Source organism: Panthera pardus, unplaced genomic scaffold, assembly GCF_024362965.1.
Source record: "Panthera pardus isolate Hobbes unplaced genomic scaffold, ASM2436296v1 HiC_scaffold_3, whole genome shotgun sequence".
Classification (NCBI taxonomy): domain Eukaryota; kingdom Metazoa; phylum Chordata; class Mammalia; order Carnivora; family Felidae; genus Panthera; species Panthera pardus.
In genome coordinates this window covers 23,185,115-23,209,215 of record NW_026526876.1, presented here as the reverse complement: position 1 = coordinate 23,209,215, position 24,101 = coordinate 23,185,115, and the positions used below count along the sequence as shown (strand labels likewise).

At 41.1% G+C, this 24,101-nt stretch overlaps 1 protein-coding gene and 1 long non-coding RNA gene across 3 annotated transcripts in view; one reads left to right on the top strand and one right to left on the bottom strand.

The window, feature by feature from the left end:
• Window positions 1-346: 346 nt before the first annotated feature.
• Window positions 347-24,101, bottom strand: part of LOC109277025 (uncharacterized) — a 125,426-nt gene continuing 101,671 nt past the window's right edge. For both annotated transcript variants that reach the window (XR_008418909.1, XR_008418910.1), the window contains exons 2-3: window positions 16,814-16,980; window positions 347-498 (exon numbers count right to left, since the gene is read on the bottom strand). This is a non-coding gene — a long non-coding RNA (uncharacterized LOC109277025). The remainder of the gene's footprint in view (window positions 499-16,813; window positions 16,981-24,101) is intronic.
• KCNJ16 (potassium inwardly rectifying channel subfamily J member 16) overlaps window positions 11,096-24,101 on the top strand; it is an 87,895-nt gene continuing 74,889 nt past the window's right edge. The window contains exon 1 of the mRNA XM_053893403.1: window positions 11,096-11,231. The gene's annotated coding sequence lies outside the window, so the exon portion shown is untranslated. The remainder of the gene's footprint in view (window positions 11,232-24,101) is intronic.

Here is a 24,101-nt window from a genome sequence, read left to right as displayed (position 1 = left end):
AACACACATTGAAAGGGAATTGGAGAAGAGAATAATTATCTCCTTAATTGATTCATGTAAACATGTTTTTTTCCTAATTTTCATATTGACAAAACAAAAGGCATTCCCCCATAAAATTTGAAATTGTTACTAAATTATCTAGATGATCTCTTCTATTCTGTTTTGCTGCTGGCAAATGTTTTCCTTAATGTCCCCAGTAATTGCTATGGCTGTGTTCCAAAGATAAATAGCAATAACACGGGGCTCATGCATGCTTTTTAATAGCCGTATTCTAAAAAGATCATGTTTTTTTTTTCCCCCAAACAAGTTTCGCAGTGATGCTTTCTATTTTTAATTTGTACTTAACACTCGATTTCAGTTCTCACCATTCATGCGCTCTGTGTTTACTTACCTCACTTCAGACAAGTCTGTTTCCCTTTCTGTTTTATGGAAATCTTCACCATCTGTTCCCGATGCTATAATAGCCTTCCGTGAGGTTTAGGTTTACAGCAATACTGACTTATTTGAGGCGGGGGGGGGGGGGGGGGGGGACGGGGGGCAAAGAAAGTAAAAAAAAAAAAAAAGAAAAGAAAAATGAACTGTGTTAGTTGCAACTTAATTAATGGAAAACTTTCAGGGCAGTGAAGCATTTTTATTATACACTGTAAAATGAAGCTTGAATTTCCTAAAAATGTATCTATTGCTTTATCTACTATTATTAAGTCCTTGTCTGTTTGCAGGGTGCTTGGTCTTTGAGAGTTTTCCATGGTCATGACTTGCATAAGTGAGGCCAGTGTGGAGAAAGAAGCCTTAAGCCCATGTTTACCTTAATAAGACACCAAATCAACTGAAACGGTGCACCAAGAAAATATAGGAAGGGGTACTAAGCGCGTGAAAAGATTCTCGATATCATTAGTCAATGGGGAAATGCAAGTTTAAGCCATAGTGAGATACTCTTTCACACCTATAAGATGGTGATAATAAAAATAAAAATAAAAATAAAAATAAACCAGACAAGAGTAAATATAGAGAATCAGGAAATCTCACACGTCACTGCTGGAAATGTAAAATGGTTCAGCCCTTTGGAAAAGAGTCTGACAGTTTCTTAAGAAGTTCAACATAAATTTCTCATAGAAGCTAGAATTTCTACTCCTAGGTTTCGACCCAATAGAAATGAGAACTTACGGCCACACAAAAAGCATGTGCATGTATGTTCACCGCAACATTATTCACGAGAGGCAAAAACTGGAAACCATTCAAATGTTCATTAACCAGTGAAAGAATAAATAGAATATGATGTTCCCATATCATGGAATACAGTTTGGCAATAATAAGATAAAATACAGGCCACAACGTGGATGAACCTTGAAAGCATCATGCTAAGTGAAATAAGCCAGACATGAAAGACCACACGCGGTATAACTCCACGTACGTGAAATATCCAGAAAATGCAAATACACAGAGACATGAAAACAAGTGGTTACTTGGGGCTGGGGCAGAAACAAGGATTAACTGTAAAGGGGCAGGGGGATCTCACTGGGGTGATAGAAATGTTCTAAATTAGGATGATAGCGACTGATCTTCAGTTGGGTACATTTACTAAAGATCATTGAGTTGCACACTTCAAATGGGGCTGGGGCCCGGAGTGGATCTTCTGTGCAGGTGTTCTAATAGGGTTTCGGTATGGAAAGGGCAGTTGCCCTCCCATCTAGGCAAGAGGCTTGCCAAGAGTTGGTCCATTCTGTGTGCCTCTGCCACCTGCTCCCACTATGAAACCTTTATGACCAATAAAAACAGGAAGTAAGCCGTTCCTGGAGCTCGGGTTTTATATTTTCCTGCCCCAAAGGACAACATAAAATCCATGTTAACCTTAGATTTTATATACTTCAGGTGTTCAAAACAGGGTACGGTGTGATGTAGGGAACTTGAAAGGAGGGCATTTGACCGCCACATCCTGAAATCAGGTGTGAGCAGAAAGGAAACAAGACACCTGGTAATTAAAGCAAACCCAAGGCCAGATGAATAATAAATATAGCAGAGAAACAGGGAGGCATCACCAGTGACGACCAGCAGTGGATTTCAGTGTGTATCCCGTCATACTTCATGGAAACTGTATATGTTAACATTCAGACGAAATCTCAAAAATGGAGATCGTTCTTCCTTCTCACTGTGCATTTATTACAGCAGCAACTTCGGAATCACTTTTTTATGATATGTCAGGATTAAAGCTGCGACACTATTCGTTCTCTTTCTTTAATATACATTACTGGGTGTCCATTCTGCAGGACACTCTACTAAATGGAGGGGTGCAAAGGGGAATTAAATGTCACTGTTCCTTCTACTGATTTTGCGGTTTAGTGATCTAAGTGCGGTTTAGTGAAATCTAAGATACAAGCCAAGCATACACAAAAATAAATAACTGTGATAAAATAGGACAGCAGGGGCGCCTGGGTGGCTCAGTCGGTTAAGCATCTGACTCTTCATTTCAACTCAGTCATGATCTCACAGTTCGTGGGATCGAGCCCCACGTCAGGCTCTGCGCTGAGTATGGAGTCTGCTTGGGATTCTCTCTGTCCCTCTCTGTCTGCCCCTCCCTCGCTTGCACACTCTCTCTCCCTCGCAAAATAAATAAATGAATGAACATTATAAAAAACAAACAAGCAAACAGGAGAGCAGATGCTAACAGCCAGGAGAGTGGTGAGTGGTAGTTCCTAAATGTCTATCAGTGAAGCGTTCCTGGACTGGTTGCCTTGAAATTGTTTGGAAAATAAAATACAGCTTTCTTAGCCCTACTCTAGCCCCTTGCTTCTTAGCGTGGTCTCAGCCTTGGCGTTGGCTGGAAACTTGTTGGAAATGTATGGCTTCCAGCCCCATCCTAGACCCACTGAATCAGAATCTGCATTTTCAGTAAGCTCCCGGGGCCCTCTGTGTGCGTGTCAAAAGTTGAGGAAGAGCTAGTCTGAACTATAGAATTAGACACTCCAGGCATGGGATCCTGGGAGCATGTATTTTTGACAGGCTCCCAGAAGATTCTGGGGTGTAATCATCCAGGGGCAGGCGGGGCCCCCTGGAGACATTGCAGGGGCTCTGTACATAGGTGGGTTGGAGATGGGTCTGGAGGGTAGTGGGCGGAGGGGAGCATGAAGAGAGTTCCACATAAGCGAATGTGTGAAAGCAGTACTGATTGTTCCCTGGAAAGTGAACTCTTATGTGGTCTCCCCATCCTCTCGGAGCCCGTTTCTGCTTTCCTATAAATGTTTAGATACACACGTGCGTCTTTTTTTCATAACGGAAGAAGTGTTCCTGTTCAAAATTGTGGTAATCCTTGTTTTGTTGCTGGATTCAGTTCCCTCTGTTTCCCTCTAAGACCTTGCCCCAACAATGACCTCCTCCTTTCCATGTCTTCAGCCTTTCCTTCTCTATGGGCTCCTTCCCTTCGGTTATAAACATGAGCAAATTTCTGCCATTCCAAACAAAAGCCACCTTTGACCTCACATGTCCATCCAGGTACTGCCTATCACTCTCCTACCCTCCACAGCTTTGAGAAAATGAGAACTAAGGTTTTTTGTTTGTTTGTTTCCAAAAGAGATACATCCTCCTTATATAAAATTAGAAAATACAGTAGGGAAGAAAAGAGAAGGCAGAACCATAATATCAATAGCTAAAGATGATAATAATCAACTTGTGTATATTTCTAACATGTTTCTGTTCATAAAAGTACTTTAAGGGGCACCTGGCTGGCTCAGACGGTGAAGTGTGGGACTCTTGATCTCGGGGTTGTAGGTTTGAGCCCCACATTGGGTGTAGAGATTACTTAAAAGAATATTCTTTTTTAAAAAGTACTTTAATACTTTTTAAGTTTCTTTATTTATTGACACAGAGAGAGAGACAGAGAGAGCATGAGAGGGGGAGGGAGAGGGGCAGAGTGAGGGAGAGAGAAAATCCCAAGCAGGCTCCACCCTGGCAGCCTCGACACGGGCTCGAACTCACAAACCTTGAGTGAGATCATGACCTGAGCCGAAACCAAGAGTCAGATGCTTAACTGACTGAGCCACCCAGGCACCCCTAAAAAAGTACTCTAAAAGCATAAAATGTACCTTTAGTGTTCACACTGTTTCACAAGGCGAATGTTACATTTTTAACATGGTCTGCCTCGAAGATCATTCAGTGACACTGCATTTTAATTTTCAGGGTTAGCCTTAGTGGCCGTATAGTATTCAGTGGTGCAGCTGGATATTATCTTGAACGTATAACACATGTGTTTCTCACCGTGCACACCCTCGACACCCTCTGGCTCCTGCTTATTACAGTGCCTTCTCCCAGTGGCCCCGCTCCCCACCACCACCAAAGGATACGACACATACCAGGATTAGTAGTCTTCACCTGGGTTTTATGCTGCAGAAATGAAGACAGAATTTTAAAACAGACCGTCATGGGGCGCCTGGGTGGCTCAGGCAGTTAAGCACCTGACTTCAGCTCAGGTCATGATCTTGCAGTTTGCGAGTTCAAGTCCTGTGCCGACAGCTCAGAGCCTGGAGCCTGCTTCGGATTCTGGGTCTCCCTCTCTTTCTGCTCCTCCCTTGTGCTCTGTCTCTCTCCCTCACACACACACACAAAAATAAGTAAACGTTAAAAAAATTAAAAAATAAATAAATAAAACAGGCTTTCATGACTCATGGTAGAGGCACTAGAAATATTAGAAAGAAAAGTATTGAGCTCATGGGTGTTTCAGGGGTCTGGAAAGAGTTATGCCACAACTGTGGGCAGTGTCCAAGGTCACCATGACTAGGATTCACAGGGGTGAGTTAAAAGCAGAGTTGGAAATGATCAGGCTTGTGTTCGGTACCTTTTGAGTTAAACCCAGTGACAAAGGGCACCTGGGTGGCTCAGTCGGGTAAGTGTCCGACTTCAGCTCAGGTCATGATCTCACAGTTCGTGGGTTCGAGCCCCACGTCAGGCTCTGTGCTGACAGCTCAGAGCCTGGAGGCTGCTTCGATTCTGTATCTCCCTCTCTCTCTGCCCCTCGCATATTCACACTCTGTCTCTCTCTCTCTCTCTCAAAAATAAATAAACAAAAAAAATTAAAAAAAAAAACAGTGATAAAAGAGGAGAGACTCTAAATTCTATGATCTGAGAATAGAGGGGAACTGGGATGTGTGTCCCCAAAGTCCCAACGCCACCATGGAGGGCAGAGCAGAAATGGAAGTGAGGTAGAAAGGACCTGGTAAACATTCTATGGCCCCAAACTGGTTTGGGAGGAGAGAAAGGTTTACCTGTGCTTTTATAAACGATACTGGTATTAGGTCATCAGGAAAGTTCTGGAGAACTGAAAGAGTCTTGAGCCAAAGGCACCCCAACATGGGGAGTCTGCATGGGGGTCAGCATCCAGACCAGCAGGCCTGTGGGTATCTCAGGAGGTACGGGGTGGGGGAGGGGAGGACTCACAAGCCCAAGACAGGCTGACAGGTACATGTGGGAATTGTAGCACAGACAAGTGCCAAGCTGCCTCTCCCTCACCTTTTCGTGGCTCTCTCAGCCCATTTTACTGATGTACTCTGCAGCTTAGAAATCTCCTGTCCCCAAGTGGTGGCTTGCAATGGTACCTACTCACTGACAAGGGTCTGCCATCATTTATTTAACTTGTCTTGGAAGTTTTGTTTTGTTTTGTTTTGTTTTTCCTCCCAGAAAGTCATTATTATAAGCAATGCATAGCCAGGCATCTTCATTCCTTCTCTCCACCGGGGGCCATCCTTCATTGTTCAACTTGATGTAACCTGTTTTTTGTTCCCTCTATTCTAACAGAACTACTGTTATGAAGGCAATCAATGAACTCCACCTTGTTAAACAAGGTGAACTCACCTTAACTGCTCCATATTTGGCATCAACTCCCTATTTGATGCTGATTTATAGTCCCTTCTTCTGAAACTCTTACCTCTCTTGAATTTCGCAAAATAATATTTTTTATTTGATTTCCTCTACTTCTCTGGCTTTTCTTTCTTAGTTTACTTCTCTGTCTCCTCTTCCTCCAAAACTCATTTAAACGTTGATATTTTTCAGGTTATTCTCCTCTTTGTTTCCTTCTTATTTTCCATTTTATTCATGTGGGTTTTTAGTCAATGTCTCATGTTTGACTCTCTCCTAAATATGGTCACTCCTGAATCTTTATCTCATATCTGAAATTGTCACTATATTGCTTTATTAATATCTTCTTAAGGATGTTCATCCATCCATCCATCCACTCAACTATCCATCTATCCATCCATCCATCCATCCATCCATCCATCCAACCATTCATTCATTTATCCATTTAATATTTATCGAGTACCAACCAAATGCCTGCCAGATACTAGTCTAGGACAAAGCAACTATATCTGTACTCTGAAACTTTTCACGTTAGTTTGGTGTAACGGAGAGCAAATATATAACAGGAGAAAACTGCATTTTTTTCAGTCAACAATTCTGAAATCGGGCTCACTATCTTACTCTCCATACCTATGACTCCTCCAACAACATAGCCATGAGTGGTCTGATTATCCATTGGGTTTTTCATGTTAGAATCAACCTCAATTCCTCTTGCACTTTGCTTTGAAGGCAGGATAGCTTGTGGTTAAGAGTCTGGGCTATACCACCCTATAGACCTTGGTTCAAATTTTGTCACTTGCCAGTGGCTTTGGTCAAGTTATTTAACCTCTCTAAGATTTTTTTAAAATTAAAAAAAATCTTACTCCACAGGATTGTTTAAGTGTGTGTGAAATAATAGATAATTATGATCCTTACCTCTATATAAGATAAATGGTAGCTCATTAAATGGTAGCTCTTGTTCTTTTATTATTATTCTTATTTACCTGCACTCTTCAAAATGGCAGCCACAAACCCATATGGCAGTTAAGCGCTTGGAATACAGTTTACCAAAATTGAGATGTGCCGTAAATTTAAAATACATACTGGGTTTCAAAAGAGTACCAAAAAAAAAAAAAAAAAGAAAAAAGAATGTAGATTGTGTCAGGAAAAGTGTTATATTGATTTTATGTCAAAATGATAATATTTTTGACTATAGGGTTAAATATTATTAAAATTCATGTGTTTGTCTTGTTAAGTGTGGGTACTAAAAACTGTAAACTCACATATGTACCTATCACTATATTCCTCTCGTACAGTGTTCTCAACATCTCTCAGCACGGTTCCTCTGCTCCACACATCCACGGACAATATCATTTCTCTTCTCTGTTACTGCAGTCGTATCCTACTGGCCTCTATGTTTCTTCTCCCTCTGAACTTTCAGAGCCACCCTCTACACTGTTGCCTGGTTGATACTTCTAGAATGTTAGAAAACTTTTTCCACAACCTGTAGGTAAGGCCTGGGGAGCGTAGTGTCTACCTCTAGACTTTCCTTGGACCCTTTCTCACCTCCTCATGGAATCCCACTGCTCAAAGCTGTTCATGCTTCCGTGCTTTCGTAAATAGTTTCCTCCTACCTGAAAGCAGGTTTCTCACACTGTCTGCCCAAGGAATTCCTCTTTATCCTCAAGAACCACCTTGTTACCTGTGTAAAGTCTTCCCCACCTCTTCTTTTACATTTTGTTTGTGAAGCCCTCCCTTTCTCTGTGTCAGTTACTTATTACTCTTCTTGGACTTTGGGTTTCTTAAGAACCGGGATTGTAAATTATTAACTGGATTCGCCATATGTGTTGGAACATTTGTAGCATACTAAGTCACCAAAATATTTAAACAAAGGAAGGATAGATTGGGGGCTTATTTTTAGAAAAATGAGCAGGCAAGCCACAAAAACGGCTAAACATTCGGTATTGTCCATTTGTGTATTTCCCCCTTGTATTTGGAAAAAAGAACAATGTCTGAGACATACCGATTGCCTGGGTAAATATAATATCACATCTTTTCCAAAGATGATGGGTGCATTTCGTATCAGAAGTTGTATTTGAATTTACAGCCAAGTTTGATTTTCCATTCCCTAGTTCAGCAAATGGAAATAATTGTAAACACTATGTATACCCCTTGAAATCAGCAATTCTTCAATAGAAGCTCTAGAACTTGATCAATTTACTCTTTGGCATGATCCTATCTTCTCTAAATTAAAAAAAAAAAAAAAAAAAAAAAAACAAAACAAAACAGTAATTCCTTACCCTTGTTGGAAGTTCTGCTCTCGTATGACTTCAAACTATGAAACTCACATGAGTGACTCTGTCTCTAAGGTCCTGAGGTATGCTCCCTGAGTGTTTGCAAGCCTCTGTGCTTCCGAGGTATGGTCTCCATAGATTGTCTCTTGTCTGACAGAAACCTGGCCTGGGAATTGCCCTTACCACTGGGGAGAGCATTGAAACCACTATCAGGTGCTAATGATTTCTGAACCAGACAAAAACAACTGAGAGACGTGAACACAGATTTCTGTGCTGTCATCCCCTTCCTGGTGATTTATTAACTGGAAGGCACTGCTTGTTTTCAAAGGCGGAGGAGTTAGGCAAGGCCTACCCTCATCTCTGCAAAATCCTAAGATCCTAAAAACAGATATAACAGTATACTGACCTAATTTTCCAGGCGAGGGTTACCCAATAGGTCAGTCAGCTAATTCCACATTTTGATGTACTGTGAAAAAGTATGGTCATTGGATCAAGAAGTCAGCTGGGGGGAGGAGGGGAGTTGGCCTTTAAGGGGAAGACAGATAGCAGATGACATCATCATTGGCAGCGGCCTCGCTTGCCTTCGGGGACTGAACTTTCATAAATTATCACAGATTAATGTTTGTGCAGCACGAGTTGTATAGAGGCAAAGAGATATGATGCACTTTGCAGGAATTACTAGTACTAGGAAAGAATTTGCCACACACAAAAAAAGCTATTTCAGTTCACAAGAGTCGAAAATCATGGTACAGATCCACTCAATTTTCAGATGGACTGTTGTGACATAGCAATGCACGGTGTTTTGGATCAGAACGTTATTATTATTAGCATCGCCACTGGTAATTAAATATTGTGTGAATAGATTGGAATGAATAAAATTTCTTTTTCATTTAAGAGTGCTAGTTGCACATTTAACCTCATCGTTACAAACTCTGTGTAAACATAACCTCGCTGGCTGGGTACAACAGGCATCAGCAGACTTTGCCTGTGAAGGGCCACATAATAAATATTTTAGGCACCACAGGCCATAGAGTCTCTATAGCAGTTGTTCACCTCTGTCCTTGCATCACGAAAGCCATTTCATGTAAATGGAAACATGGCTATGTTCCAATAAAACTTTATTGACAGAGGCAGGAAAAAAAAACAGGCAGTGGGCTGGACTCAGCTCACAGCAGGAATTTGCTGACCCCTCTGCTATAGTATATAATACAGTAATATAATATAGTATATCTCCTAGATATACCTTCATTTACCCAACCGTTTTCTTATTGCGGGGCATTTAGATCATTCCCCACATTTCCCTACTCTAAGAAAAATTTTTTCAACAAACATCTCTATGATGAAAACTCTCTCTTGCCTTTCCACAATTGCCCTTAGAGTAGGTTCCTGGAAGTGGAATTTCTAGGTCAAAGGCTACAAATACTTTGAAGGCTTCCTATTCTTTTGCCACTTGTGGCAAGGGGGAATTGGTGTTCCATCTCTGGAACACAGTTTGGCAATGCCTAATTGATGCCTCCCCGAGATCTTACTAGTTCTAAATATGATCCTTTGGATAGACAAAGAAAGAAAGCAGTGCGGATTTTCTGTTTAAAAGAAAAAGAGGTAATTCGGTGTCTTGGTTTTGTGGGTGTGACTGATGAGGGAAGTTCAACTTCTTTACAAGTTTACTGTCCCTTTGCTTTTACTTTATGACAAAGGTTTCATTTATATCTTGGCCCATTTGCTCGCTTGCGCTCTCTCTCTCTCTCTCTCTCCCTGCCTCTCTGTTTCTCTCCATTTTGTCTTTTCCTCTCCAATTTTATTCCGTTAGATCTATTTTAGATGGTAAAAATCTGAGAGCACAGGGTTCTAGAATCAGACCGCCCCAATTCATTCACTGCCACTTCCGGGCTGTGTAACCTTACTTAACTTTCCTATGCCTCATCTTCCATATTTCTAAACCAGAGTCAATAAGAGTAAAGAATAAAGAGAAAAGAACATAAAGCACTTTATGCATTGCTGAACACCTAGTAAATGTTTAATAAGTACTACCTATGACAGTGATAATGAAGGCACAGTTCCCTCATTAGTTAAATATTCTTTCTGTATCTGGTGACTAAATAAATACATTTTCTTTTGACTTCCTTATGGTTTAATTTTTAAAAATTTCCCTTGGGGCGCCTGGGTGGCTTGGTCGGTTAAGCGTCCGACTTTAGCTCAGGTCACGATCTCGCGGTCCGTGAGTTCGAGCCCCGCGTCGGGGTCTGGGCCGATGGCTCAGAGCCTGGAGCCTGCTTCTGATTCTGTGTCTCCCTCTCTCTCTGCCCCTCCCCCGTTCATGCTCTGTCTCTGTCTCAAAAATAAATAAACGTTAAAAAAAAAAAAATTAAAAATTTCCCTTGGTGTTATTTGGCTGTAAGGTATGAAGATAGGCTGTAAAATTGATTGGTTTTCCAAATAGCTGGCCAATTATTCCATTAAAAACATTTTTTTAATGTTTATTTTTTGAGAGAGACAGACACACACAGAGTGCAAGTGGGGAAGGCACAGAGAAGAGAGGGAGACAGAATCCGAAGCAGGCTCCAGGCTCTGAGCTGTCAGCACAGAGCCCAACACGGGGCTCGAACTCATGAACCGTGACATCATGACCTGAGCTGAAGTCAGAGGCTTAACGGACTGAGTGAGCCACCCAGGCGCCTTTCCATTTTTATTTATTTATTTATTTATTTATTTATTTATTTATTTATTTATTTTTATTGAATAGTACCTTCTTTCCTCATTTGTTTGTGCTGTGACCTTCATCCAATATTTTGCTTTTTCCCATTTTAGCATCTTCCTCTGGCAAACCTAATGTTTTAAATTTGGCTTGCTCTGGCTTCTTCACCGGTGACTTCATTACTCTGACTGTAACATTGTAACACCCGGTAATGAGACTTATTTGCATTACTCTCATCTCCCGTTTTATTTTCCTTAGACATTCTCATAAGTTTATTCTCTTGGTTGCATTATAGGGCCATGTGGTCGATTTCCAGCAAGAATTGCTGTTAACGTGAATTCAGAACAGAAGGATGTACTACTGATGGAATAACATGAGAATACATTGTCATAAGAAGCATCCTTCCCAGCCTGGAGCATAAGGTACATCCTCATTTATTTAATTCTTCTTTGATATTTCTCAGTGGAATTTTGCCACCCCTCATATCATGTAAAAATAGACAATGTTTAGTGAAAATTAATCGTGTGCAAGGCATTGCTCTAAGGACTTTTAACTTCTAAGATTAAAAGAGAGAAGTTTGTCGTTGTCCCCATTTAACAGGGGTGACACTGAGGAACAAGGAGGGTAATTTGTCCCTGTTTACCATAGGTGAATAAATCGCTTTCCCTGGATTCCAGAAAATGTATGTGTGATTGCTTGGTTAATTATAAATCCATCAGCCAAATCAAATGGTACTTGCTATTTGTTGCTGCTACTTCGGCTGCTCTCCTCCTCCTCCTTCTACTTTTCTTCCTCTTTCCTTCTTCATTCTCATCTTTCTCTATATAAAGTAGCTACCTTCCCTTATACATCTATTACACATTTCCCTTATACCTTCCCTTATACATTTGTCACTGTTCACCGTAGGTCCAAAGTCAGAACCAAAGTCTGTCTCCAGAAGCCCCCTTTCTTAGATTCAGTGACACACTCATCACATACAGTAGATGTTAAGAAAATTCTTAGATATTTTACTGTGGCTGTATGAATGAGGTTGTTTCCCCCTGCCAAATATTCCTTTTAATTGGTTACTTCTAACATAGAGAGGAAAAATAATTGTCTCTTACTGATAAACCTTTATAATTTGTAAGCAAAAATCTACGTTCAGAGATTTTTAAAAGAACACAGAAAATTGGATGCAGATTATATTTCAAGGGGAGAAAGCAAGCAAGCAAGCAAGCTAAAATTGAGGTGTTTCCATGAACAAACTGAGTTTTGTTGTAGGCGTTCATCTTGCAAACTGGGAAAAGAACAATTCGAGTGTTGTGCCAGAGTGCCTTGGTTAGCCTGAGGAAGAAAAACTCTGTCTTCAGAACAGAGTTTGAGAAACATGACCAGTGATCATTCTCTATGTCACGGAAGGCTCCATGGACACCCAAGAGAAGAAATCGGAGTTTTCCTGCACGTTAGCATTCTCTTCGGTAGCTTCCTTGAGGTTTTCAACTCCGTTCTCCCTCAGAAGACATTAATAATATGCTACCGGCTTTTAAGTATTTAACTGCATCTACTAGAGTTTTCCATTCTCTCAATACCTTGTTGTCCTTGCTGAATGTTACGATATCTGTCTGCACCACTTTACAGACCAATTATGCAGCTGTTTCCCCACCCTCCACCCCTACCCCCGCCCCTGCGCCCCTACACCCCACCCCTCACCCTATACATGTGCAGCTGCACAGGTGTGAGGCAGTATAACCAACTGTTGCCGATCAAATAATAGGCTATTCAGAACAATTAAAACATCAACCAAATTTTCTGGCCAGAAAATTGCCTGACAGTTTGCTACTGCTACATGGTGTCACTATCGGGGAAGGGACATGAGTTCTGCTTTGAGATCAGAGCTTCGCAGGATAAAGATCCCTACACAGAACCAATGAAACTGCAAGAACATGTGGTTTTCTAAAATGCAAAGGGATCCGCTGGCCTGTCAGTCTCTAATGGGGAAAGATCTCTCTCTCTCTCTCTCTCTCTCACTCTGGTCCTAGTTGGCTACCCTTATAGGTTAAGAGTGAAGTGAAGTATGTTATATCCAGGAGCTACAAGGAGAAAGACACGTTATCAGCAAATCTAATAAATCGCCTTCCCTGAATTCCAGAAAATGTATGTGTGATTGCTTGGTTAATTATAAATCCATCAGCCAAATCAAATGGTACTTGCTATTTGTTGAGGCTACTTCGGCTGCTCTCCTCCTCCTCCTCCTCCTTTTTTTCCTCCTCCTGCATTCTTATTTTGCCCTATATAAAGTAGCTACCTTCCCTTACACATCCAGAATTTTCTTCCTGCTTTTTTCACAGGATTCCTCATCTACTACACCCGACTTTTCTTGTGCCACTTGTCTCTATTCTGTTCTAATGGAATACTTCACACAGCAGGAGTTGCATCCATTTTTTTTGATTATATTCACAGACCCTAAAAGAGCATGAGACATATAGTAGGTGCTCCATAAATATACATTGGATGGATCATACAACATTGCTTAGAGATTAAGAGCAAATTACCTCTTTGTCTTTCAAGGTTTTACTAAGTAGAGGGATCTATGCTTAATTAGTATTTTGATGCATTAATTAACTCCAAGCATGCTTTATTTGGGTCTCTTCTATACTAGGTACTTTGATAGGTTCTCTGAAAGACTTAGAGAAAGATTAGCCATGGGTCTTATCACTGAAGTTCTGCTCTATGAGCAAAGACAAATCTGTAAAGATATGATTACATTCTAATACAGCAGGTGTTAAAATAAAAATACCTTAGGAACAAATAGTCGGCCCATAACTAGCAGCCATGATATAGGGACAATCCTTCCAGAGAAGGTGGATGATTAAACCAAGGACAAAAATATGGATCAAAGTTTTCTAGGATTGTGAAATGGTAGAGGACATTATGAGATTTGTCAGAGGCATGAGGGTGTGAAAAAACATAGTCTGTTAGTCTCCAGTGAATCTGGGATTCTGGATTATCCACACACTTCAACTTGTAAGTGAACTGAGGCTCGAAGTGAACCATAGGCTCTCTATGAGTTACACAACTGTCCCCAGCCTGTGTGGGTGAAAAGGGTATGAATCTCCAGAGAGAGCCAGTGATGAAGCATACACTGCTCTCAGGTTTTTCTCAAATGCTTCTGTCCAACATGAGTTTCTCCTCAAATATTTGGTGACCATGTGGTTTGGCTGAAGGGAAGAAAGTTTACGAACACAACATAATATTGGCGTCAGAATTTCATTGATATCTGTGTCCTCATGGACTGACTGGGCTGGATATCAAACCAAGATCCTGATAAAAGGAGATAATAGAAACTGGCCAAAGCAGGAAAGGTGTTTTGCTTAGGCTGAATCAGAAGTAGCAAGAGAAGCTTAAGAGGCAGCTAACTCAAGACATTGTGAGCCTGTGAAAAGGTAAGTCAAAATTTTAAACTTAAATGATTTGTAACAACAGTAAAGGATTTTTTTTTTCTATTGTTAATGCTGTCAGCTTTGGTCTAGATGCTTCTGTCATTAAGTATTTGCCTTTCATATTGTCTCCAAAATGAATGTTAATAGGGATTATTTAATGCTAATTTATTTTTTTATAATCACTTATTTCGTGTTGAGCTATACTGTCATTAAAGATCATTTTAGAGCTTTTCATTTCACACGTGAGAAAACTGAGGCTCAGAGAGAGGAGATGGCTTATCCAGGTAACATAATTGGTCAAGCTGTGTGCTGGGAACAAGTGTCCTGACCTCTTTTATTTTTTCTAATTAAAAAAAATGATTTATTTATTTTTGAGAGAGAGAGAGAGAGAGAGTATGAGTGGGGTAGGGGCAGAGAGATGGGGACAGAGGATCCAAAGCAGGCTCTGTGCTGACAGCAGTGAGCCCAATGCAGGATTCAAACTCATGAACCATGAGATCGTGACCTGAGCCGAAGTTGGCTGCTCAACTGACCGAGCCACCCAGGTGCTCCACAAGTGTCCTGACGTCTAATTCAGTTTCCTTGCTAGAATATCTATGAATCGGGTTCATGTTTTGATCTGTTCTGGGGGGGAGGACATAGATTTCAAATCATATGCATGTCAGTTTGAATTCTAAGTCCAGTACTACTCCTTATCCATGTGAATTTACATAGATTGCTTTAAATTCTGAGCCTCAGTTTTCCCATCCGTGGAATGGGGGTTAGAAGCTAGGGAGATAAAAGAAATCATATTTGTAAGGTTTCTAGCCCAGGGCCTTTCTCAGTCTAGGCAGCGAGTCAATGTTAGCTCAAATCACAGGTTGGGTTTTACTCTGAAGGAGTAGTCTGGTATTGCGAAACTGCATTTTGGATTCTGCAACCATACATGAGAGCTCTCTAAGTGAATTTCGGCTGAATTTCTGACTTGATGGTTTTGACGTAAAGTAAACATTCATGTTCCCTGGTCTCTTGACTGGCAAAGAAGCCAGCATAGGTAATTGCTTTTCAAAACCTTACTGATGCCTCTTCCCGTGGTTTCGGATCATCAGTCAAAGAGGACCGAACGTCGTGATCAGTAAGAGAATAAGATACACCTTTGAGACCAGTACAGCGACATATCACTTCATACCTGTTAGGATGTCGATTACCCAAAACACAAAAGATAACAAGTGTTGGCAAGGATGTGGTGATGATGTGGAAGAGTCTTGTTTACTGTTAATGGGAATGTAAATTGGTACATGCAGTATGAAAAAGCAGTATGGCAGTGTCTCAAAAAATTAAAAATAGAACTATCATATGATCCAGAAATCCCACTTCTGGGTATATGTCTAAAGGAATTGAAATCAGAATCTTAAAGAGATAACATGCAGTCCCCTGGAGTTTTTGTTTTGTTTTGTTTTTATCTCTCGGACTTGTCCACATAAGTGTCCAGCAATTGTCAGTGACAGTATAGATTTTTCTACCCTGGCTCTGGTTTTCATGGAGGTTTCTGCTCTGATAACTCGTGACTCTCTGTGTTTCCTGGTTTGTGTCTCCAGTTTCGGTGGTAGCAATTTTCCTTGGCAGAGCTAAGAAGAGTTGTTGATCTTTGATCAGTTTTGTATCTGTTGTTAGGATGGTGTGACAATTTCCAGCCTTCTTACGTGCCAGACCAGACCCATCATTTTATTTTAAGCTAAAAATTGTATTATGTTTTAAAATGAGAGCTGCATCCTTCTAGAAATACTAGAACTATTATATTGAGTATATGTCTAACAGTATTTTCAAATTACTGGACTTGGGAGCTCATTCTTTGTTGTAATGATTTTCAAAGTTATTATCTAATAAAGGAGCTTATTAATCAGGTTATTAGAAGTAGGTTCCTATATACATCTGAGCAAAGTAGATAATTTTAAATAGCTAATTCCTAAGGACAATGAATAAAGGAGGAAAAATGTATTTGGAAAATAAAGGTTTCTGGATAATTTAAGTCAACAGAAGCAGAGCCTACATATTCTATCTCAAAACTCCGAACCGAATCCAGACCATTCCTAATTATAAACCTAAATTTATCTGAATTTACATTCAAATTCTGTCTCCCCAAGAGACCCTTCATATGAGTTGGTAAATTTCCATTTATATATCAACCCACAGCGTTTACTATGCTTGGGGAATGCCCACGGTGCGACATTTCAATCCCGTCTATGGCAAATGACTTTTGCAAAAGGAATTAAAAGGACATGAGTAGAATAGCATTGAAGGAATCAAGCATAATACACCAACCCAAGTGAGCGAGGTCTGGGAACTATTGTTTGCTTTCTGTAGGTTGACCACCACTAGCCTCCAGGTGATGGAACCCGATTCCTCCAAAGTCTCCCAGACAATAACATCTTTTGTCTGGATGTATTTGCATACAAATACTGCAAAAGACCTGGTAATGTGCTGGTAAGAAACAGCTCGGGTAGTCTACCTCTCTTAAACTTCTAAATGTGTTTCTTTGCAGAAGATTTCTGGAGTTGTAAGCCCCGGGATTCATGGCTCCCTCTCAGTCAGTGAGACTCACTTACCTGAGGCAAATGCGTGAAACTTTTTTGCTTAAATGCAACACCTCAGTGGGAAGCCAATATATCAGTCAGGTGTTGCCTTTACCTTGCCAAGGGCAGACTTCTTCAGATATGAGATGTGTTCTTTAAATTTTCACTGCCGGACCTGCCAGACCATGCGTGTGCAGAAGCTAAAACAAAACAAAACACAACAAAAACAAAAAGCAAACAGACAAACGAAACCCTTTTTATATTATTCTCACAGCCATTTGGCAATACCTTAGCCTTGATTTATAACTTGGCGATTAAATTTTCTTTTGTACTTGGAGAAAATATTAAATGTAGCTTCAAAGTGCCCCTCTACCCACTGATGTCAAAAGACTTAAAAACAATGGTTATGTAAGCTTCAAGGGGGTGAAGCCCATTTCGGCTGGCGGTTTTGTTTCTCTTTTCCAGCTGACTCTCTGGAAGGCCTATTTCTTCTCCAGAGGCAAGGCTCTTGTTGCTGGATATCATACCCGTAGTGGGAACTCGGAAACTGGATCTGTGGGCTGCCGCTTCTTACCCCAAGCCCTCTGACCTGTGACGCATTTTTCTTCCCCAGAAATTCCTGTGAAGGTGGGAATGTCTGACTTTGAAAATCTAGACTACCCAATTCAATCATTTCAGTCCTACCACAAATCACGGCTACGGCGGGACATGTTAAGATATACGAGCCTCTATTCTAAAGAAAATGGGGTCACTTATTTATAAAATATATTCTTCAAAGGTATCCAATCACTGTGAACAAGCAGTGATTTTGATGCCATTCTGGTTTCTGCCTGAGTCCCAAGATCAACTGCAGATTTCTCCAGAACACCTTAATTTTGGACAGGGTTGACAAAGAACAAAGGCCATTTCGAACAGGCTAGAAAATGCGGATTCTCCCATGGCAGTGCAGCCTTGCCAACGTACGAAGCTGCATTTCTGTGTGAAGAGAATCATCGAGAAATTAAGAGCCAGCTCCAAAATGCAGTAAAAGGCAGGAAGGTTTGCTGTGAGCAAACAGGAAGCCTGCTGCCTTTCCTTCACTGTACAGTAGAAAGAGTCAATAAGGTCAGACTGAGGAAGTAATTCGTATCTCGGGATGCCTACCTACTTTGTGGTACAGACTAGTTGCAAAATAACATGTGCCATATTTTTCTTGAGGGGCAAGGCATTCATTCACATGAAGGACAATCAAAGGTCATTTATTCATTCACTTTGACATTTATTTAAAAAGTCGATAGGAAATGCCAGGAAGTCACCATGAAGAGTTAGAGGGACACAGGAGTGTGGGTGGTGGCTGCCGAAATGAGGAGACATTGAGAAGTTCACAGTATGGCGGGGAAGGGGGCGGTGCATATAAATAATCATAATTTGTAGTTACGAGTCTGATCATAGTGCCTTGGACAATGTGCTATGGAAGGACACATTTTCTGGGAAGGGGGGGATTTATTAAAGATGCATGGGCCTTTAGTACCTCACCAGTAAAGTATATCTAGCTGTTCTAGACCTTAAACTTTCTCAGTTAGACAAACGAACAAATCCATTTTCATACTATGGATGTGAATGTCCCTGCAAGCAAGGCATGAGTAAGACTGAGCGGCTGAGACGTGAAATGCAAAACCAGGAACCAGTAGGTGGTGTGGCGCTAATGGCCTTTGATGTTCAAGGGTCCCATGAGTTTTGGTCTCTGGCAGTCTAAGTTAATATGGTGGTATAAGTGGGGGTAAGAAGCACCAAAACCTTGCCCTCTGGAAATGGGCGCGGTTTAATACACTGCCATGTGCCTCCATAATTTCCTCTTCTTATTATGCTTGTCAAATTTAAGGTGTGGATGTTCCTGCCTCGCTGGCCACGGCTGTGTACGTGTGTGTGCATGCATTACGATTCTGTCTAGACCTCAGCCAGGAGTCTGGGGAGTTTAGAGGGAGCATTGAGCAGGGGTAGTGAATGAAAGAGCGGACCTAGGCCGGCCGACTCCATTTTGCTCTGTGTCCTCCATCTTGAGTGACTACAACCCCGACATGGCCCCCTTTCCGGGAAAACCACAGAAAGAAATTCCCACTCAAACCTCAGACCACGCCTCCTCCCCTTGAGTAACTTCCCACTCACCTGTTCAAACTTCCGGTTCAAACCATGCCCGGCAACCTGCCCAACGGGACTCTGACCCTTCCCCAGCCAATTGGCTAAGGCCACGACCATGACCCCACCAACTGCCCCTAGATCCCTATAAAGCCTTTGTGCTTTTGAAATTAGCTCTCTTTCCGGCATCTCACTGCTGCGTCGGTGCAGGTAGGGGATTGAGCTCGAGCTAGCTTGAATAAAGACTCTTTGCTTTTGCATCGGACCCAGCTCCCTGGTGGTCTTTGGGGATCATGAATTCTGGGCATAACATTGAAAAACAAGATGGAAAAATTAATTTGAAAAGGAAAGGGAGAAAGAGGACAGCTTTCTAGGTTAGAGCAGATTCTGTTTCCTTGGTCCTCCATGGTTTCTTCTTCCCCAGATTTTTATTGCACTTGCTGACTTGTGGAACCCATCTTCCTGGAATGTCATTGGTCAAAGTACTGTATATCAGTAGAGAACAAAATTGGAAGGCAGCTGGGGTGAAACCAGATTATGCCTGCAGAGTGGTGGTAGCTTGGGACAAAATTCTGTCTTTGGTTTTCTGACATTCCACTCTGATGATCCTGAATAATAGAATAATAGATTGTATAGACAGAATTTGCAATCACTCAATCAATGTTATGCCCAGAATTCGTGATCCCCAAAGACCACCAGGGAGCCGAGTCCGATGCAAAAGCAAAGAGCCTTTATTCGAGCTAGCTTGAGCTCAATCTCCTACCTGCACTGACGCAGCGGTGAGACACCGGAGAGAGAGAGAGAGTTTCAAAAGCACAAAGGTTTTATAGGGATCATGGCCTTAGCTGATTGGCTGGGGAAGGGTGGTGGCCTCAGCCGATTGGCTGCCAAAGTGTGGTCCCAGATCAGCAATTATCAGCGTCACCTGGAACTTGTTAAAAATTCAAATGTGGGGCCTGGTGGTCACAGACCTACTGAATCAGAAACTCTGGGGGTGGGGCTCAGCAATCTGTGTTTGAACAAGTCTTCCAAGAGATTCTGATGCACCTGAGTTTAAGAACCACTGTGTCTGAGGATCTCGAACATGTTTGGCCTCAGTGTATACAGAACGTTTCTCACTGGTCACCTATGAACCATTGGCTGTCAGCCTTGCTGTGCTATATAAATACCTAGCATCAAACACGGTCCCCAGAGACTCTGATTAATTGGTTTGGGGAGGGGTAAAATGCTCCCAGGTCATTCTAAGCCTGGACAGGGTTGAGGGCCCCTGCCTCTGGCCCCTACCTGAGAGAAGCCCTCCCTCTTCTACTCACACTTTCCACGCCTCTCACACTCCCCTTCCTCCCACCTCAGACTTCCGAAGAATGCATCAATCGGTAAGTTACTTAAGGGGAAGAGGCGTGTTCTGAGGTTTGAGCAGGAACTTCTTTTTGTGGCCACGTTGGGGACATAGTCACTAGTCAGCCAGCCTAGGTCTGCTCTTTCATCAATAATTTCCAAGTGGCTCTTGTGTGTTTTAATGGGTTCGTATACGAGAGTCCCTTTGTATTTTTAAAACAACCTTGATGTGTGGGTTTCAAAGTATTATAACTAATGGGTAATGATAAAAATCAGTGCTTATTGAACTTAAATAATTACTTTGACTTGTAACGTAAATGCCAAATGTGTGCCTTACTTTCAAGATGATAATAAGTTACTTTATTTGTTTACTTATTTATTTAAAAATGTCTGTTGATTTATTTTTTACTGTTGCAATATTCACGTTGCTAAGTCTTTAAGGGTTTTCATGGTGGTGGCTGTTATTTTTGTTTAATGATTAGGAAAAGTGACCCCGGACCACGCAAATCAGGTTTTCTATGGCAGTCTGCCTGGGTGCCTTTATATGCTTTTCAATAAAAGCAATTCATTAAAAGGATAATCAAATTGTGTTTATTTGTAAATAAACTCGTAAATCAGAAACATATTCCACTGGACCATATACCCTGATTTTTTCCACAAAATGTCATCATTTTACCCATGATTATAATAACGTGAAAAGGCATACCTTGGAAAAGAGAAAGTTAAAGGAAACATTTTAGTGAGATTTAAAATGTGGAGCAGACATCCTTTGAATGGAAGTGAACCTCTAGGGGAAGTCACTAAAAAGGGTTGTTGAACATTAACGTATAGTTAAGGAATGAATGAAGCTGGGTATCTCCTGTAGATTTTAAAGCGAGGATCATCATATCCTGTTCAGCTTTACAATTCTTTGTCTTCACTGAGATTTTGTCAAATTCTTGAATTTCAACTTGCTCATTATAATAGATGAATGGGGCGCCTGGGTGGCTCAGTCGGGTGGGCGTCCGACTTCATCTCAGGTCATGAGCTCACGGTTGATGGGTTCAAGCCCCGTGTAGAGCTCTGTGCTGACAGCTTAGAGCCTGGAGCCTGCTTCGGATTCTGTGTCTCCCTCTCTCTCTGCCCCACCCCCGTTCACACTCTGTCTTTGTATCTCTCAAAAATAAATAAACATTAAAAAAATTTATAATAGGAAATGAAAATCCTACTAGGGTAATGCCATAGAACCAGTTTGAGACCTTCTCTTTCCATAATCCATTGTGGTTTGGATGTTTAGAACATCCAGGAACTTGCAGATCAGTATCAGTTTCAAGGGCTTAAGTAATTTCAGGAAATGAATGAAGTGCCCCATCTGACCTCCAGTAGTGTGCCTGGTTTGAGGGAGCGTGGTGTTTTCTCATGACGACCTTGAAAATCACTTCTGTGACAATGTAAGCCCTATTCTCACAGTCAGAGGAAGACAGATATTTTTTAATGAAGTAGCAAGAGTTCAAGGAAGAAAAGTGACTAACAACATATTAGCCCACTCTTGGTGAAGATGTGTGCTGAAAAGGCTTGGCATATGCTACTTCCTATTTACTTTCAAGGGAATTGCAACATCCAATTATGGCTGGGCTTTCCCAACGTGCATTTTCCTTTTTGTAGAATACCCAGAAGAAACCTGTTGTAATTCAAGGGGAAATTTCTCCTTTAGATGAAAGAGACGGACAGGTTTGCCTCTGCCCCAAGGACCATGTGCAAAAGCACATGTCAGGAAAAAGGCCAGTGATGAAGAGAACCCGGGACCCTCACCAGCCATGTGACTTTGAAGTCAACTTTTTCCAGGCTCAAATTTTTATTTGTAAAATAGGAGCGATAATTTCGTGTTGACTCATGAGGTTGTAAGGATTAAATGAGATAACATACTTGAAGTGCCTAACATAGTGCCTGACCTTTAGTAAATGCTACATAGGAGAAAGCTGCTAGAAATAGATCAAAATGGTTGTTTCCTGGTGAGTTTTTTTTTTTTTTTTTTTCTCCCTGCATTGATTCTCTTTTAACTAGATGGCAGTCATGGATTTGTATCTATTCTGGGGAAAAATCAGGACATGCAGAACAAACCTCTTTTTCTATTCCTTTGTCATGATATGAGGTCTTCCTCAGAAAATTCCTAGAGCAAGTGCAATTCAAATGTATAAGGAAGGATTCATGATTCATCAATGGTTCTCTAACTGAGGTGAAGACTAGAAGAACCGTGGCGGGATAGGTTATTGTTTTCCTTGGTTAGCTAGGCTTAACGGGTGAGTTCTCATTATTAGAATTAGTGCCATTAGCATGGAATTAGTGTAATTGTGAGAATTAGCTCTGAAGAGGAGAATTCTGCTCCCTAAAGAAGGGCTCCCTGTTTGACCAATAAGAGAGAAGAATAGTCACTTCCTGTGACTCTATAGTCTAGTGACCGATTCCTTCCCCATACATGACAGGTGCTGCCTTTTCAAAGTTGGATGGGTGACAATATGATGTATATTTTGACCCCCGCTACAGCACACGGTTGACCCTTCTGTGGTTTGGGGAATTTTGACCCATTTTGGCACGGTTACCTTTGCTGCTGCCTGTGGCATGAGTTCAAACAATTCTTGGGTTTCACTGAGCTTATGGTTTTCCATCTGGTTGTTATGGAACAACTTTCCTTTGTCCCCTGACCAAACCAACAAATACTAAAGGATCAGGAACAAAAATTACTAGGGGCCAGGTGCCAGAATGGATGTGTTTCTATGACAGGATCCTGCTTCATATTTAAGAAGAGCCCACATTTTTTCCATAGCTCCTAATAATACCACTAATCAGCATCCCATGGGACAAATGAAGGGCACAGCCTCCACGTATAGATTGTGTACTCTGCTCGAAACCATTTGTACACAAACACAAGACATTTCTAATTCACTTCATCAAGAAACCACACTATTTGTTGTAGAGGAAAATTCTATGCCTGAATTACAGTGTATGTATTTGTAGCTCCATTTTTAGAGATAGGACTGATTAGCATGTCATAAGCCAGCACCATTACTGAATATACCAGAATTACGTATCATACAGTCACCTTTAAGGTGAAATACTTCAGCTTATTTCATTCAAATCAGTAAATTAAAAACCATATGATAGTTGGGTTGTATGTTAGAAAGAGCAAAGGAGGATGTATCTAAAGTTCTAGCTTATTCTCATAGAACAGAAAATTGCAGTTAAAATATAGGCATGTGATGGGGTGCCTCGGTGGCTCAGTTGGTTAAGCATCTGATTTGGCTCAGGTCATGATCTCAAGTTTCATGAGTTTGAGCCCCACATCGGGCTCTCCACTGGCAGCACAGAGCCTGCTTTGGATTCTCTGTTTCCCTCTCTCTCTGTCTGTCCCCTGCTTGTGCTCCCTCTCTCTTTCAAACATAAATACACCTTTAAAGTATATATGTATGTATAGATAGATAGATACACGAATATGACAAAAATTATCCAAGAATCATGGAATTTCTAAGCTGGAAAGAACCTTAGGTTTGACTTTTAGTCATCTTAATTTTGTAGAAGAAAAAACTGAGCCTAAGGGAAGTTAAGTGACATCTCAAGGTCACAGATTAGTAAGTGGCAAAGTTGAGACCACAAGTTAGATCTCTCAATTTTAAGACCAGTGTTTTTCAGACTATAGAACCAAGTTGTGTCTTCTCTTCAACAATGTACAATCAAATTTAATGTGATTTAATAATCATTTAGTATTTCCCATACCTTGTTAGTTCCTACCATCTCATAATGATAACCTCTGAAACAAGTGTCAACTCGTTGATGAGATGCAATGAAATGACCCAGAAATTGCCATTTATTTTATTTCAGAAATCATCCCCCC